This window comes from Phyllobates terribilis, unplaced genomic scaffold, assembly GCF_046119375.1.
Source record: "Phyllobates terribilis strain yellow unplaced genomic scaffold, ASM4611937v1 Scaffold_2__4_contigs__length_985480577, whole genome shotgun sequence".
Taxonomy (NCBI): domain Eukaryota; kingdom Metazoa; phylum Chordata; class Amphibia; order Anura; family Dendrobatidae; genus Phyllobates; species Phyllobates terribilis.
This window is the reverse complement of record NW_027362762.1, coordinates 904,212,410-904,230,639: the sequence shown is the minus strand read 5'-3', so window position 1 is coordinate 904,230,639 and position 18,230 is coordinate 904,212,410.

The window sequence follows — 18,230 nt, the reverse complement described above, 5'->3', positions numbered from 1 at the left end:
GTCTTTTACAAGGGGCATTAACACCATCTTGTTAAGCTACTGTGACCTCCACGTCTCTTCCAAGGGGCATTAAAACCATCTTGTTAAGCTACTGTGACCTCCACGTCTCTTCCAAGGGGCATTAAAACCGTCTTGTTTAACCACTCTGAACTCCACGTCTCTTCGAACGGGCATTAAAACCATCTGGTTAAGCTACTCTAACCTCCACGTCTCTTCGAAGGGGCATTAAAACCTTATTGTTAAGCTACTGTGACCTCCACGTCTCTTCCAAGGGGCATTAAAACCGTCTTGTTAAGCTAACTGTGATCTCCACGTCTCTACCAAGGGGCATTAAAACCGTCTTGTTAAACCACTCTGAACTCCACGTCTCTTCCAATCGGCATTAAAACCATCTTTGTAAGCTACTGTGACCTCCACGTCTCTTCCAAGGGGCATTAAAACCGTCTTGTTAAGCTACTGTGACCTCCAGGTCTCTTTCAAGTGGCATTAAAACCATCTTGTTAAGCTACTGTGACCTCCACGTCTCTTCCACGGGGCATTAAAACCATCTTGTTAAACCACTCTGAACTCCATGTCTTTTCCAAGGGGCATTAACACTATCTTGTTAAGCTACTGTGACCTCCACGTCTCTTCCAAGGGGCATTAAAACTGTCTTGTTAAACAACTCTGAACTCCACGTCTCTTCCAAGGGGCATTAAAACCGTCTTGTTAAACCATTCTGAAGTTCACGTCTCTACCAAGGGGCATTAAAACTGTGTTATTAAGCTACTGTAACCTCCACGTCTCTTCCAAGGGGCATTAAAACCGTCTTGTTTAACCACTCTGAACTCCACGTCTCTTCCATAGGGCATTAAAACCATCTTGTTAAGCTACTGTGAACTCCACGTCTCTTCCAAGGGGCATTAAAACCGTCTTTTAAAACCACTCTGACCTCCACGTCTCTTCCAAGTGCATTAAAACTGTCTTGTTAAGCTACTGTGAACTCCAAGTCTCCTTCAAGGGGCTTAAAAACCATGTTTTTAAGCTACTGTGACCTCCACGTCTCTTCCAAGGGGCATTAAAACCGTTTTGTTAAACCTCTCTGAACTCCACGTCTCTTCCAAGGGGCAATAAAACCATCTTGTGAAACGACTCTGACCTCCACCTCTCTTCCAAGGGGCATTAAAACTGTCTTGTTAAACCCCTCTGAACTCCACGTCTCTTCCAAGGGGCATTAAAACCGTCTTGTTAAACCACTCTGAACTCGACGTCTCTTCCAAGGGGCATTAAGACCATCTTGTTAAGCTACTGTGACCTCCACGTCTCTCCAAAGGGGCATTAAATCCGTCTTTTAAAACCACTCTGAACTCCCCGTCTCTTCCAAGGGTATTAAAACCATCTTGTTAAGCTACTGTGACCTCCAAGACTCTTCCAGGGGCCATTAAAACCATGTGTTAAGCTACTGTGACCTTCACGTCTCTTGCAAGGGCCATTAAAACCGTCTTGTTAAGCTACTGTGACCTCCACGTCTCTTCCAAGGGGAATTAAAACCATCTTGTTAAGCTACTGTGACCTCCACGTCCCTTCCAAGTGGCATTAAAACCATCTTGTTAAGCTACTGTGACCTCCACATCTCTTGCAAGGGGCATTAAAACCATCTTGTTAAACTACTGTGAACTCCACGTTTCTTCCAAGGGGCATTAAAACCATCTTGTTAAACCACACTGAACTCCACGTCTCTTCTAAGGGGCATTAAAACCGTCTTGTTAACCTACTGTGACCTCCACGTCTCTTCCAAGGGGCATTAAAACCGTCTTGTTAAACCACTCTGACCTCCATGTCTCTTCCAAGGGGCATTAAAACCGTCTTGTTAAGCTACTGTGACCTCCACGTCTCTTCCAAGGGGCATTAAAACCGTCTTGTTAAACCACTCTGACCTCCATGTCTCTTCCAAGGGTGCATTAAAACCGTCTTGTTAAGCTACTGTGACCTCCACGTCTCTTCCAAGGGGCATTAAAACCGTCTCAGAGGCCAGGAAAAATCCTTTTTTTTTTCTTCATCTATATCCTCTTTTTTTTTTTTTTCCTCCGTCAGACTGTACAAATACCCGTCTTATTAACCTTTTGGTATTCCCCCCCCCAAAAAAAAAAAATTGAGTGTGTCTGTGAGTGTTCAGACACAAATATATCTGTTTAAAAGAGTCTGGTGTAGGCCAGATAACTAGAATTGTGGTTTGCAGTTCCACGGTTCAAATCTCTGTGTCACTTTTTTGCCTTTTTTCCATAAAAAAAAACATTTTGAGTTTCTCGCTGACTGTTCAGACACAAATATATTGTAACATCCCTGGCGGCGTGCTTGCATAGTGCACCACCTCCCACTATGCAAGACCGCAATCTTACCTGTCAGTCCAGCCTGCAAACCTTGCTCCAGTTCATGCTGTGTGCATGTCTCTTGTCTGATTGCTTAGGGCAGCGGCCCGGTTATTTCCTGATTCTTATAGCTGTTGTGGGCGCACTCCTAATGCATCCCCAGCCTATTGCTGTGAGTCACTGGATATTTAAACCCCTTCCACCCAGAAGGAGGTTCCTACGCAACACTAACTATCAGTGTGCTCCTTGCCTCTGAGTTGCCAGGTCTTGTTCTGCTTCTTGTCTGTTTTTGCCACCCTGGGGGCCGTATACCCAGGCCTGTTACCTGTATCTGTGACTTCTAGTCTTTTTCCACCACCCTGGGGGCTGTATACCCAGGCCTGTTAGCTGTGACTTCTAGTCTGTTTCCGCCACCCTGGGGGCTGTATACCCAGGCTCGTTCCTGTATCTTGTTGCAGTATCAGTTCCTGTCTGAACTGTCTCCTAGCCTGTTACCTGTTTGTTTCTATGTTTGTACCTTCCCTTTTCCTGCAGTGTCTGAAAATGCACCTAACTCCAACTCTTTGTCTCTGTACTTCTGTTTGTGAGTTTAGTGTCCACTCGCTACTTCATAGTAAGTACCTTGTGTGTATCTGGTTCTGCTTGTCCCTTTTCCCTTCCTCTGTATCTACCTCCTGTGTTCTAGCCATTTACCTACAGTCAAACATGGCGGAGGTTCCCTGATGTTTTGGGGTTGCTTTGCTGCCTCTGGCACTGCACTGCTTCACCATGTGCATGGCATTATGAAGTCTGAAGACTATCAACAAATTTTGCAGCATAATGTAGGGCCCAGTGTGAGAAAGCTTGGTCTCCCTCAGAGGTCATGGGTCTTCCAGCAGGACAAAGACCCAAAACACACTTCCAAAATCCCTCTAAAATGGTTTGAGAGAAAGCACTGGAGACTTCTAAGGTGGCCAGCAATGAGTCCAGACCTAAATCCCATATAACACCTGTGGAGAGATCTCAAAATGGCAGTTTGGAGAAGGCACCCTTCAAATATCAGGGACGTGGAGCAGTTTGCCAAAGAAGAATGGTCTACAATTCCAGCAGAGCATTGTAAGAAACTCATTGATGGTTACCAGAAGCGGTTGTTCGCAGTTATTTTGGCTAAAGGTTGTGCAAGCAAGTATTAGGCTGAGGGTGCCAATACTTTTGTCTGGCCCATTATTGAAGTTTTGGGTGAAATGATCAATGATTTGATTTTTGCTTCATTCTCTTTTGTGTTTTTTCCTTGCAAGCAAATTAAATGAAGATAATAATACCAAAGAATTTATGATTGCAATCATTATCAGGAAGAAACTGAGTATTATCTGACAGAATTGCAGGGGTGCCAATACTTTTGGCCACCACTGTAGGTAGCCTACCAGTTTTCCAGTCTGAAGAGACTGCCGCCCACACAGAATCCATGCAGAATGACAATGCTCCACAGAATACTTCTCTTCCCAACCTCAAGAGGCAGTCCAGACGTGCAAAGCGTAGAGGTAAATCGTCACGCCAGGTTCTGTCCTCCCGAATACCTCCTGTTCCCCAGCCTGTAGATGCAGCGTTCTGCACAGAATCCATGAAGGATGACTGTTCGTCAGGCAAAGCAGAGGCCAGAACTCAGTCACAAAATTGGATTGCGGTCCCACTGCGGTTGTTTGGGACCCCCTGACGGTCTTTGTCCAGCGAAGGTTGGAGAATCCCAAGACATTAGGCCTGTAGGAGAGGCTGCCCTTGGCGTTAGTGTTTCCTCTCCACAGATGACCATGACTGTCTCTGTGGCAAGTGAAGGCCTCGGATTAACCGGAAGTTTCGGGCTTAAAGCCTTGAAGAGTCGGTGTCTGATTCCCGTCCGACAACTCCAGAAGCCGGTTTGGGCTTTGTCAGCAGAACGACGAGCCCTACTCAGAAACAGTCAAAATATGTCTGTACAAATTAAACTCCAGATGGGAGCATTACACTTGAAGAAGTTCACATTCCAGGTGCTGTGTGGCTTACCCACAGGTCGTCCTGAGCCGAGAGATCTAGTGCCCGCTCAGGTCTGGAGATCCTGTATGGTGTATCCTGCGGGACTGCTAAGGTACAAGGGGTGTCCAGTCCCCATATCTTCAGGACAGTCAGCAATTTCTTCTTCTTCTTCACCAGATCTGCTAGTCGCTGACTCGCTGTGCGCTGAAGTCTCCGTAGGAAGAGAAGCAGAAGCGATGTCCCCACACAGTCTCGACGATTGTACCAATGATCTGGCTTCAGTTACCGTCCCGCCTTACAGACGTGTCATCTCTGAAACCAGATTGAAGATGGTCCCAAAGCAAGGACCCTCCATCTCTAATAAATCTGGTCTTACGTCCATCAAGGCGATGTTTACCCCCGAGTCTCTGCACACCTCCAACCAGGCGGAGGACCTCCATCTGTCTCCTGAATCCTCCGGGGTGCTACCTTATAACAAATGGAGAGAGACTTTCCTACACCCTGTAACTGGTACTTCGCCCACTTCATCCAGTAAGCTTGGCAAAGTGTACTTCGAAGCAGTGATTACCCACGAGTCTCTGCACCCCTCCAACCAGGCGGAGGACCTCCAGTTGTCTCCTGAATTTCCCGGGGTGCTACCTGATAAACAGAGAGAGACTTTCATACATCCGGTACCTGGAACGCCGCCCACTTCTTCCAGTAAGCTTGGCAAAGTGTACGTCAAGGCGGTGGATACCCCCCAAGTCTCTGCACCCCCCCAACCAGGCGAAGGATCTACAGTTGTCTCCTGAATCCACCAGGGTGTTACCTGATTACAAATGGTGAGAGACTTTCCTGTGTGCTGTTCCTGGTACTTCACCCACTTCGTCTGTTGCTGAGGATGGCTTGATAGGAGGAAGCATCCTAGTCACCAAGATGATGAGACCAGTTTCGTTTCCTCTAATGGACAGAAGAGGTAATCCTCTTGAAGAGAAGGATTGTCCTCCAAATTCTCTGCAGAAGACCCTTGCAGGCTTGAAGAAGAGGTGGCATAAAGGGGGGGTACTGTAACATCCCTGGCGGCGTGCTTGCATAGTGCACCACCTCCTACTATGCAATACCGCAATCTTACCTGTCAGTCCAGCCTGCAAACCTTGCTCCAGTTCATGCTGTGTGCATGTCTCTTGTCTGATTGCTTAGGGCGGTGGCCCGGTTACTTCCTGAGTTTTATAGCTGCTGTGGGCGCACTCCTAATGCATCCCCAGCCTATTGCTGTGAGTCACTGGATATTTAAACCCCCTCCACCCAGAAGGAGGTGCCTGAGAAACACTAACTATCAGTGTGCTCCTTGCCTTTGAGTTGCCAGGTCTTGTTCTGCTTCTTGTCTGTTTCTGCCACCCTGGGGGCCGTATACCCAGGCCTGTTACCTGTATCTGTGACTTCTAGTCTGTTTCCGCCACCCTGGGGGCTGTATAACCAGAATCGTCCCTGTATCTTGTTGCAGTATCAGTTCCTGTCTGAACTGTCTCCTAGCCTGTTACCTGTTAGTTTCTATGTTTGTACCTTCCCTCTTCCTGCAGTGTCTGAACCTGCACCTAACTCCAACTTGTTGTCTCTGCACTTCTGTTTGAGAGTTTAATGTCCACTCGCTACTTCATTGTAAGTACCTTGTGTGTATCTGGTTCTGCTTGTCCCTTTTCCCTTCCTCTGTATCTGCCTCCTTTGTTCTAGCCATTTTCCTGTATTTTCCAGTCTGTTCCATGTGAACAGAGCCCTGTCCTTTCTGCCTGCACCTTCAGCCCTGTTCTCCTCTGACTTGTCCAGCGCACATGCGGTTTCGCTCCGCCCTGCTTGCTCACTGCGTCAGCAGTTTCTCTCTGCTCTGTCTTGCCCACCACTCCGACGGTTCCTCTCTGCTCTGCCTTGTCCACCGCACCTGTGGTTTCGCTTTGCTCTGCTTGCTTACCGCACCTGGGGTTTCGCTCTGCTCTGCTTTGTCAACCACTCTGGCGGTTTCTCTCTGCTCTGCCTTGCCCACCGCTCTGGCGGTTTCCTTCTGCTCTGCCTTGTCCACTGCACATGCTGTTTCGCTCCGCTCTGCTTGCTCACCACGTCAGCGGTTTCTCTCTGCTCTGTCTTGCCCACTGCTCCTGCAGTTCCTCTCTGCTCTGCCTTGTCCACCGCACCTGCGGTTTCGCTCTGCTCTGCATTGTCCACCGCTCCGGCGGTTCCGCTCTGCTCTGCCAAGTCCTCTGCTCCGGCAGTTTCGCTTTACTCTGCTTGTCTACCGCATCTGCGGTTCTGTTCCTGTCTCCCCGTCTGTACTGGACCCTACCCAGTCTGCATACCAGCCGTGCTTGCCAGTACCTACCTATCTGCATACCAGCCATACTTGCCAGTACCCACCTGTCTGCATACCAGCCGTGCCTGCCAATACCCACCTGTCAGTATGCCAGTCTAACCGGCCTGTTCCTGCATTACCCGGTGTGCGTCAACAGCTGTGACCAGGGTCTGACCAGGAGTAGCACCTGGTCCCTCTGCTCGGTTCCTCCTTGGTTCGCGGAGTCGACTGAGCCGTCGTGCGACATTGGTCGGATCGGGTTGATACTTAGTTACGCCCCTCCAGGCACTCCTTGGTTCATGGTACAGTGGGATCACTAATCACGCTTACGCCAGTAAGTCCGGGCGCGAGCGTAACATATATCTGTTTAAAAGAGTCTGGTGTAGGCCAGATAACTAGAACTGTGGTTTTCCTCTTCCACGGTTCAAATCCCTGTATTATCCACTTTTTTGCCTTTCTTCAATAAAAAAAAAACATTTTGAGTGTCTCGCTGACTGTTCACACACAAATATATCTGTTTAAAAGAGTCTGGTGTAGGCCAGATAACTAGAACTGTGGTTTTCCTCTTCCACGGTTCAAATCTCGGTGTAATCCACGTTTTGCATAAAAAAAAAAGATTTTGAGTGTCTCGCTGACTGTTCAGACACAAATATATCTGTTTAAAAGAGTCTGGTGTAGGCCAGATAACTAGAACTGTGGTTTTCCTCTTCCACCGTTCAAATCTGGGTGTAATCCACCTCTTTCCATAAAAAAATAACATTTTGAGTGTCTCGCTGACTGTTCAGACACAAATATATCTGTTTAAAAGAGTCTGGTGTAGGCCAGATAACTAGAACTGTGGTTTTGCAGTTCCACGGTTCAAATCTCTGTATTATCCACTTTTTTGCCTTTTTCAGTAAAAAAAAACATTTGATTGTCTCGCTGACTGTTCAGACACAAATATATCTGTTTAAAAGAGTTTGGTGTAGGCCAGATAACTAGAACTGTGGTTTTGCAGTTCCACGAATAAAATCAGAGTGTAATCCACATTTTTGCATAAAAAAAAAACATTTTGAGTAGAGATGAGCGTTCTTCTACTCGATCTGTTCGCCAATCTCAAATTCGAGCTGTTTTGGGCGGTGTTCGAGCCGTTCGGCGAACACGAACAATTTGAGAAAAATTCGGCTGTTCGAGGTTATGTTCGATAACTGTTCGTGCACCAAAATCATAACTGGATTTTTTCTCAGTAATGATGAAAATTACTGTTAATACGCAGTTTGAGTGTACAGCGGGGTGGGGGGAGGGGCAGGGGATGGATCTCTGCAGGAACAATGAAGATCTCCATTTTTTTTTCTCTTTCCCGCATTTGCAGTGGGGAGGTGCAATCTGTCAGCCTATCAGCAGCGCACACACGGAGCGAAGTGCTTTTTTTCACACAAGCAAGGGCATGTGTCATTGTCAGTGTATGTCACATGTCCTTGACCTATAAGACCAAGCCATTTTCCCCGTCGCCACCATTTTCTCACTGCTGCAGCTGCGTGTTAGACGGCACCGCTGTTGCTGTGTGCGCTATACCTTGTTAATTTAAAGCCAATTTTCGCACAAATCTACAGATAGCTTGGGAGTAGGGAATAGTTGTGATTGCAGTCCTTTTAAGGACTAGGTTACAGCATTTCCTACGACTTTTATCAGGCAGGTCTGTGCTCTTAAATAGATAGATTGTGGGAGTAAAGACTAATTGTAATTGGAGTCCTTTTCAGGACTAGGTTACATCAGTTCCTATCAGTTTTTGCCAGGCAGGTCTGTGCCAGTGCTGTGCAAGTTTTTTTCACAGCATTTGGCTGAATCTAGCAAAGCGAATCCTTTTTGGCCTATTGCAGAGTGTGTTAGTCAGTGGAGTAGCCTATCTGTGTTGCAAGATATACCACCTGTGTATAGAATACCAATTTTTTTACTGCACCTAGTGAAGTAAAATCTTTTGGGCATAGCATCATTCTATTAGTCCATCTATACTGACCTCCATCAGGTTGCAAATTGAATATAATTTTTTTCTGCATCTAGCTCTGAAAAAATATTGGGCTTCTAGCTGTGTGTGGGACTTGTTCTATTAATCCATCTATACAGACATCCATCAGGTTGCAAACTGAATATATTTTTTTCTGCATCTACCTCTGAAAAAATATTGGGCTTCTAGCTGTGTGTGGGACTTGTTCTATTAATCCATCTATACAGACCTCCATCAGGTTGCAAACTGAATATATTTTTTTCTGCATCTACCTCTGAAAAAATATTGGGCTTCTAGCTGTGTGTGGGACTTGTTGTATTAGTCCATCTATACTGACCTCCATCAGGTTGCAAATTGAATATATTTTTTTCTGCATCTACCTCTGAAAAAATATTGGGCTTCTAGCTGTGTGTGGGACTTGTTCTATTAATCCATCTATACAGACCTCCATCAGGTTGCAAACTGAATATATTTTTTTCTGCATCTACCTCTGAAAAAATATTGGGCTTCTAGCTGTGTGTGGGACTTGTTCTATTAATCCATCTATACAGACCTCCATCAGGTTGCAAACTGAATATATTTTTTTCTGCATCTACCTCTGAAAAAATATTGGGCTTCTAGCTGTGTGTGGGACTTGTTCTATTAATCCATCTATACAGACCTCCATCAGGTTGCAAACTGAATATATTTTTTTCTGCATCTAGCTCTGAAAAAATATTGGGCTTCTAGCTGTGTGTGGGACTTGTTCTATTAATAAATTTATACAGACCTCCATCAGGTTGCAAACTGAATATATTTTTTTTCTGCATCTACCTCTGAAAAAATATTGGGCTTCTAGCTGTGTGTGGGACTTGTTGTATTAGTCCATCTATACTGACCTCCATCAGGTTGCAAACTGAATATATTTTTTTCTGCATCTACCTCTGAAAAAATATTGGGCTTCTAGCTGTGTGTGGGACTTGTTCTATTAATCCATCTATACAGACCTCCATCAGGTTGCAAACTGAATATATTTTTTTCTGCATCTAGCTCTGAAAAAATATTGGGCTTCTAGCTGTGTGTGGGACTTGTTCTATTAATCCATCTATACAGACCTCCATCAGGTTGCAAACTGAATATATATTTTTCTGCATCTACCTCTGAAAAAATATTGGGCTTCTAGCTGTGTGTGGGACTTGTTCTATTAATCCATCTATACAGACCTCCATCAGGTTGCAAACTGAATATATTTTTTTCTGCATCTAGCTCTGAAAAAATATTGGGCTTCTAGCTGTGTGTGGGACTTGTTCTATTAATCCATCTATACAGACCTCCATCAGGTTGCAAACTGAATATATTTTTTTTCTGCATCTACCTCTGAAAAAATATTGGGCTTCTAGCTGTGTGTGGGACTTGTTGTATTAGTCCATCTATACTGACCTCCATCAGGTTGCAAACTGAATATATTTTTTTCTGCATCTACCTCTGAAAAAATATTGGGCTTCTAGCTGTGTGTGGGACTTGTTCTATTAATCCATCTATACAGACCTCCATCAGGTTGCAAACTGAATATATTTTTTTCTGCATCTACCTCTGAAAAAATATTGGGCTTCTAGCTGTGTGTGGGACTTGTTCTATTAATCCATCTATACAGACCTCCATCAGGTTGCAAACTGAATATATTTTTTTCTGCATCTACCTCTGAAAAAATATTGGGCTTCTAGCTGTGTGTGGGACTTGTTCTATTAATCCATCTATACAGACCTCCATCAGGTTGCAAACTGAATATATTTTTTTCTGCATCTACCTCTGAAAAAATATTGGGCTTCTAGCTGTGTGTGGGACTTGTTCTATTAATCCATCTATACAGACCTCCATCAGGTTGCAAACTGAATATATTTTTTTCTGCATCTACCTCTGAAAAAATATTTGGCTTCTAGCTGTGTGTGGGACTTGTTCTATTAATCCATCTATACAGACCTCCATCAGGTTGCAAACTGAATATATTTTTTTCTGCATCTACCTCTGAAAAAATATTGGGCTTCTAGCTGTGTGTGGGACTTGTTCTATTAATCCATCTATACAGACCTCCATCAGGTTGCAAACTCAATATATTTTTTTCTGCATCTAGCTCTGAAAAAATATTGGGCTTCTAACTGTGTGTGGGACTTGTTCTATTAATCCATCTATACAGACCTCCATCAGGTTGCAAACTGAATATATTTTTTTCTGCATCTACCTCTGAAAAAATATTGGGCTTCTAGCTGTGTGTGGGACTTGTTCTATTAATCCATCTCTACAGACCTCCATCAGGTTGCAAACTGGATATTTTTTTCTGCATCTAGCTCTGAAAAAATATTGGGCATCTAGCTGTGTGTGGGACTTGTTCTATTAATCCATCTATACAGACCTCCATCAGGTTGCAAACTGAATATATTTTTTTTCTGCATCTACCTCTGAAAAAATATTGGGCTTCTAGCTGTGTGTGGGACTTGTTGTATTAGTCCATCTATAAAGACCTCCATCAGGTTGCAAACTGAATATATTTTTTTCTGCATCTACCTCTGAAAAAATATTGGGCTTCTAGCTGTGTGTGGGACTTGTTCTATTAATCCATCTATACAGACCTCCATCAGGTTGCAAACTGAATATATTTTTTTCTGCATCTACCTCTGAAAAAATATTGGGCTTCTAGCTGTGTGTGGGACTTGTTCTATTAATCCATCTATACAGACCTCCATCAGGTTGCAAACTGAATATATTTTTTTCTGCATCTAGCTCTGAAAAAATATTGGGCTTCTAGCTGTGTGTGGGACTTGTTCTATTAATCCATCTATACAGACCTCCATCAGGTTGCAAACTGAATATATTTTTTTTCTGCATCTACCTCTGAAAAAATATTGGGCTTCTAGCTGTGTGTGGGACTTGTTGTATTAGTCCATCTATACTGACCTCCATCAGGTTGCAAACTGAATATATTTTTTTCTGCATCTACCCCAGCCAATAGTTTTGGCCTAATACCACAGTTTGGCCACTCAGCTCTGCTCGGTTCCCATCCATTGTTTTTTTGTGCAAACAACTCCAGAGTTGTGAATTAATTAACCACCAAAATGAGTGGAAAAAGGCCTGCTGCTGGTGGAAAGGGGAATAGGCGTGTTGGGAAGGGGAAAAAAGGTTGTGTCCATGGTGTAGGTGTTAAAGCAACAGTAACATCTGCAGAAGAAAGACCATCTTCCAGCCAAACTAAAATGTCTACTTCTTTTAGCGGACAATGTGATAAGATCCCTTTCTTACGGCCACGCCAATCGCTACAAATTCCAGATGAGGCACAAAAACAGCAGGTGCTTCAACGGATATCAAGTGCTCCTTTAAGTGGGCTCTCCTCCACATCAACTTCAACATCACAAATACTCCAGTCCTCAAAGGTGTCACCCCAATCGCACTTGCTTCCTCACAGCTCCCAAATCTCCAGCTGCCCGTCTGAGTATGAGGTAGAACAGATGGTTGAGTCTGCAGAGCTGTTTACTCATACTATAGCCTGGGAATCAGAGGTCGACTCCAGCGCTTCTGTGAATCCAGACGAGGAAATGATCTGCACTGATTCCCAGAATCTTTATGAGTCGGATCCAGGACCAGACGCAGAAGGTTCTGACCATAATGTAGACCCTCATTCCCAAACTGTAACTCCTGTTGGTGGAGACAATGAGGAAGACGATGATGAGACTCAAATACCTGATTGGAGCGACAACTTTAGTTTTTTGTCAGGGCAGGAACAGGTTGGCTCTGAGGATGACGGGTGTGATAACGCACAGGGTGATGATGAAGAGGTTGGAGATCCCACTTACTGTCAACCCACAGTCAGCCAAGAGATGAGGTCAGCAGAGGAGGTGGAGGAAGATGCTAGTGACGACGAGGTCAGGTTGCGCCTTCCTGGACAGAGACGTAGTACTGGAAGCACGTCAACAACTGCATCCTCAAACACAACTCTGCCTCTCACCACAAGTCGTGGTGGCTCTTCAGGTCGCATGGGTGCTAAGCCTTGCATAGCCTGGGCATTTTTTCAGATCGATAAAGATGACCCAACTCGTGTTATCTGTAACATTTGTCAGCAAAAGCTAAGTAGAGGCCAAAAAATACATAGTTTGAGTACTTCATGCATGAACCGGCACATGGACATGAAGCATAAGTTGCAGTGGGAAGCTCAGTGTGCTACAATGCGGCCTAGCCGGCCGGGCCAACCACCGTCTGCCATATCTTGTGCATCCGCAGCCTCTTCATCCTCTGTGACTGGGGGGACAGCAATCACACCTGTTTTGGGGCGCAGACCTGCCACCTCTTTACCCGCAACAGCCAGCGTGATTGGCAGGTCATCATTTTCTTTGGAGGTGGTAACACCAGCTGGTGTTGAGCGCTGTCCGACATCGATAGCACCACCTTTGGATCGAGGCAACCTAACATGTCCGCCTGCATCTTCCTCACAGACCGGCAGTTTGCCGGGGACACCCTTATCAACCCCGTCTAAGCACAATAGCCAGCCCTCGGTCCCTCAGATGTGGACAAGTAAAAGACCATTTCCTCCTAGCCATGAGAAAGCTAAGAGGTTGAATTTCACCATCTGCAAGCTCTTGGCTACAGAAATGCTGCCTTTCCGCCTGGTGGACACAGAGGATTTTCGCGACCTTATGTCCGTCGCAGTGCCCCAGTACCAGATGCCCAGTCGGCACTACTTCTCAAAGAAAGGTGTGCCTGCGCTCCACCAGCATGTCGCACACAACATCACCGCTTCTTTGAGAAACTCTGTGTGTGACAGGGTGCATTTCACCACAGACACTTGGACGAGTAGGCATGGACAGGGGCGTTACATGTCACTGACTGGGCACTGGGTAACTATGGTGACAGCAGGACAAGGGGCTGCTGTCCAAGTCTTGCCGTCCCCACGAGTTGTGCGTCAATCCTCTTTATGTCAAAGTTCCTCCACTGCTTCTGCCTCCTCAACCTCCTCTCGGTCTTCCACCTGCACCCAAAGCCTGTCTGGTCATGCCACAAGCTTTCTAACTGCGCAGAAGGGATCCTGCACACCTCCTTACTATGCTGGCAGTAGGGATCAACGTCATCAGGCGGTTTTTACATTGAAATGTCTGGGAAATGTGAGTCACACAGCTGAGGAGTTGTGGTCAGCTCTGGAGAACCAATTTCATGAATGGTTGTCTCCACTGGACCTGAAACCAGGGAAGGCCGTGTGCGACAATGCTGCAAACCTGGGTGCGGCCCTTCGCCGGGGCAATGTCACACACGTGCCTTGTTTGGCTCACGTGTTGAACCTGGTTGTCCAGCAATTTTTAGCCCACTATCCAAGACTAGATGGCCTTCTGCAGAGGGCACGGTCGCTGTGTGCTCACTTCCGCCGTTCGCATCCCGCAGCTCAGCGACTTACATCTCTACAGAAGTCGTTGGGCCTGCCACTTCACCGGCTAAAATGCGATGTGCCTACCCGGTGGAATTCAACTCTGCACATGTTGCAGCGACTGTGGCAGCACCGACAAGCCCTGGTGCAATACGTTCTGACGTATAGCCTGGGCCAACGAGATTCAGAGGTGGGGCAAATCACGCTGGAGGAGTGGTCTCAGATCAGGGACCTATGCACCCTTCTGCACAGTTTTGAAATGGCGATAAAGATGTTTAGTGCTGACGATGCCATTATCAGCATGACTATTCCGGTGATTTACATGCTGGAGCACATGTTAAACAGAATTCGGAGTCAGGTGGTGGCACAAGAGGAGGTGGAGGAAGTAGAGGAGGAGGAGTTGTATGCGGAAGGGCTAACATCTGCAAGGTCCAGACGGTCGGCAGCACCAAGGCGGCAGGCATGTGAGGGTGGGGGAGATGGTTTTACCAGGGCGCATGGTAGCAGCCAAACTAGTGAGGAAGGTGCAGGAGCCCAGGAAGAAGTGGAGGACGAACTGATGGAAAACTCATCAGATGAGGGAGACCTTGATCACATTTCTGTTGTGCGAGGTTGGGGGGAGAGGACAGAGGAAGGAAGCATGATTGTTACCTCGCCACCAACACAACAGGGACTTGGTGCTCCTGGATGCGCAACACACATGAGTGCCTTCTTGCTGCACTACCTGCAACATAACCCTCGAATTGTGAGAATTAGAAATAATCTTGACTACTGGGTTGCCACACTGTTAGATCCCCGGTACAAAAGTAAATTTGCAGAAATTATTCCTGCCATAGAAAGGGATGCACGCATGCAGGAGTATCAGCAGAGACTGTTGCATTGTCTTACATGTGCTTTTCCACAAAATACCAGTGGTGCACGTAGTGAATCTCACAGTTCCAACTTGCCAAACGTGGGACCGTCAAGTGTTCAGCACTCAAACCGTAACAGAACCACAGTATCTGCTGGTAACATCAATTTTGCGGAATCATTTCACCACTTTTTTAGCCCATCCTTTGCAAGGCCACAGGAGACAAGAAGTCTGACACATAGTCAACGCCTAGAGACGATGGTACAGGAGTATCTCCAAGTAAACATTGAAGCCACGACTGTGTCACTGGACCCTTGCTCTTTTTGGGCTTCCAATCTGGATAAATGGCCGGAGCTAGCCACTTACGCCTTGGAGATCTTGTCATGCCCCGCAGCCAGCGTTCTGTCTGAACGTGTGTTCAGCGCTGCTGGTGGTGTGCTGACAGATAAGCGCACGCGGCTCTCCACTGATAATGTAGACAGACTCACGTTCATAAAGATGAACAAATCATGGATCCGAAACGACTTTTCTACCCCTGTGTCATCCTGGGGAGAGTAAAAGCTTGATGATTGGTTAAAATCACCCTACCAACCGTTTTAAGCTTTCAAATTACTAATCATGTTTATCTGTATCTTGGCTGGAAAATAATTTGGGCTTTGTAGCAGTGTGCAGCACTGATTCTATTAGGCCATCTATAATAAGCTCCATCAGATTTAAAATTACTAATCATGTTTATCTGTATCTTGACTGGAAAATAATTTGGGCTTTGTAGCAGTGTGCAGCACTGATCCTATTAGGCCATCTATACTAAAGCTTCACCAGATTTAAAATTAATAATAATTTTTAGCTGCATCTAGCCCGGAAAATAATTTTGGGGCTCCGAGATGCGCAAGACACATAAGTGCCTTCTTGCTGCACTACCTGCAGCATGACCCTCATATTGTCAGAATTCGAAGTAATCATGACTACTAGGTTGCCACACTCTTAGATCCCCCAAACTTTTCGATCAACCTTTTCATTTTAATAAAGACCAAAAAAATGGTCATTTTTGAAATTATAACTATTAGCAGGTTGTTAGAAACTGAAATCAAACAGTTTTCCACTCAAAACTTTATTCTAGGTGATGTTACATTTTCACATAGGACCCCTTGTTCGAAAGGAGCTTCTGAACTCTCTCGTCCATTGAATTTGTCAGGTTTTGGATGGTTTCTGCTTCAATTGTTTTGCATGAGGACAGAATACCCTCCCAGAGCTGTTGCTTAGATGTGAACTGCCTCCCGCCATCATAGACACTCCTTTTAATGATGCTCCAAAGGTTCTGAATGGGGTAGAGGTCAGGGGAGCATGGGGGTCACACCATAAGTTTGTCCCCTTTTATGCCCATATCAGCCAGAGATGCAGATGTTTTATGTGCAGCATGAGATGGTGCATTATCATGCAGAAAAATGATCTTGCTGTGAAATACACGGTTCTTCTTCTTGAACCATGGCAGGAAGTGCTGTTTGAGAAAATCCACATACATTATGGAGTTCATCTTTAGTGCCTTCAGGGATCCTAAAGGGGCCGACAATCTCTCTCCCCATGATTCCAGCCCAAAACATTACTCCACCTCCTCCTTGTTGGCGCTGTAGCCGTGTTTGCGTGGGGTGTCCATCAACCAGCCATCCTCCACTCCATCCATCTGGACCATCGAGCGCTGCACGGCACTCATCCGTGAACAAAACAGTTTTGAAATCAGTCTTCATGTAATGTTTGGCCCACTGGAGCCGTTTCTGCTTGTGTGAAGTGGATAGAGGAGGTCGACAGGATGGCATATGCACAGCTGCAAACCTCTGAACGACCCTGCATCTTGTTGTTCGGGGGACGTTGGAGGCACAAGCAGCTTCAAAAACTTGTCTGCTGCTATGACAAGGCTTTTTTGCCGCTGCTCTTTCAACCTGACGTAATTGCCTGTAGGAAAGAGTCCTCAATTTGCCCTTATCAGCACGCACACGTGTGTACTGTGAATCAGCTACATACTTCTTGATTGCCAAGACACTTCATCCTGATCATCGCACAATGTTGATTGTAGTCATGCCTTGACCTAAACACTCCACAATTTGTTGCTTCTCAGCAGCCGACACATCCTTTTTCTTTCCCATTTTGGCAGAAAATGTAGGCTGCTTAATAATGTGAGACAACCTTCTTAAGTAGTCTTGCCTTTCATTGGACACACCTGCCAAACTAATTAGCACAGGTGTCTGCAATTGCTTACAGTGATATAAAGAGCCCTGACACACATCACCATCAATGAGTTTAACTGACAAACAAACAAATTCTTCTCTTATCACTCCTAAACACTTTTTGCATAATAATTTGGAACGCAGTGTACATGTGCTTTTCCACAAAACACCAGTGGTTCACGTAGTGAATCTTACAGTTCTAACGTGCCAACCGTGGTCTGTATGGAGTTGTTCAATAAAGGGCCCAAAATTAAGATAACATAGATGGGAGAGGTCTCTATGAATAGGAATTCCTAAGTATTTGATACCCTGTGAGGGCCAGGCAAAGGGAAAGTTGGACTGGATGGAATCCTATATGGATTTGGGGAGGGAGACATCAAGGGCCTCAGACTTCGCTGCATTGATTTTAAAATTTGACCATGTAACAAAGTGATCTATTTCAGCCATAACAGCATGGATGGATATATGTGATTGAGTGATATATACTAGGACATCATCAGCAAATAGAGAGCACTTGTACTCGGTGCCTCCCACCTCAATCCACCTAATATTGGGGTTATGGCGAATTGATGAGAGCAGGTGCTCCGTCACTAGGATGTATAAGAGAGGGGACAGAGGACATCCCTGCCTTGTCCCATTGGTGATTGTGAAAGGTGATGAAAATGTTCTGATGCACCCCCTGGGCCTTGGGACACCCGGAGCCGGACCCTTTTTGGTGGATGCTGGAGGTTGTAGTCTTTGTGGCGGCGACCCGGTTCCGTGGCTCAGGGTGGTCAAACCAGTGGCGGAACTATTTATGTGGTTTTGATGTTTAAATGTCCGACTACGCCACCCGTGGATTGCGGTCAGAGTGAACCGCCGCTGCAGGGCAGACCGCTGAGGCTGGTGTTGTGGGTGCAGCAGAGCGTAGCATAACTCCCCACGGGAGGAGTATAGCCTCAGGGCAGTGTATGCGGAGGATGGGGGTGATGGTGCAGGGCAGCAGCAGTAACGACACGGAGTCAGTGATGCAGTCCAGGGCCTTTACTCACAGTTCTTATTATCCAGACCACGTCTGCAGGTAACGGCTGCCCACGTCGTACTCTGCTCACCAAGTGAGGCGCTCAGACAACTCCCAGATAACTTTGGAGCGCT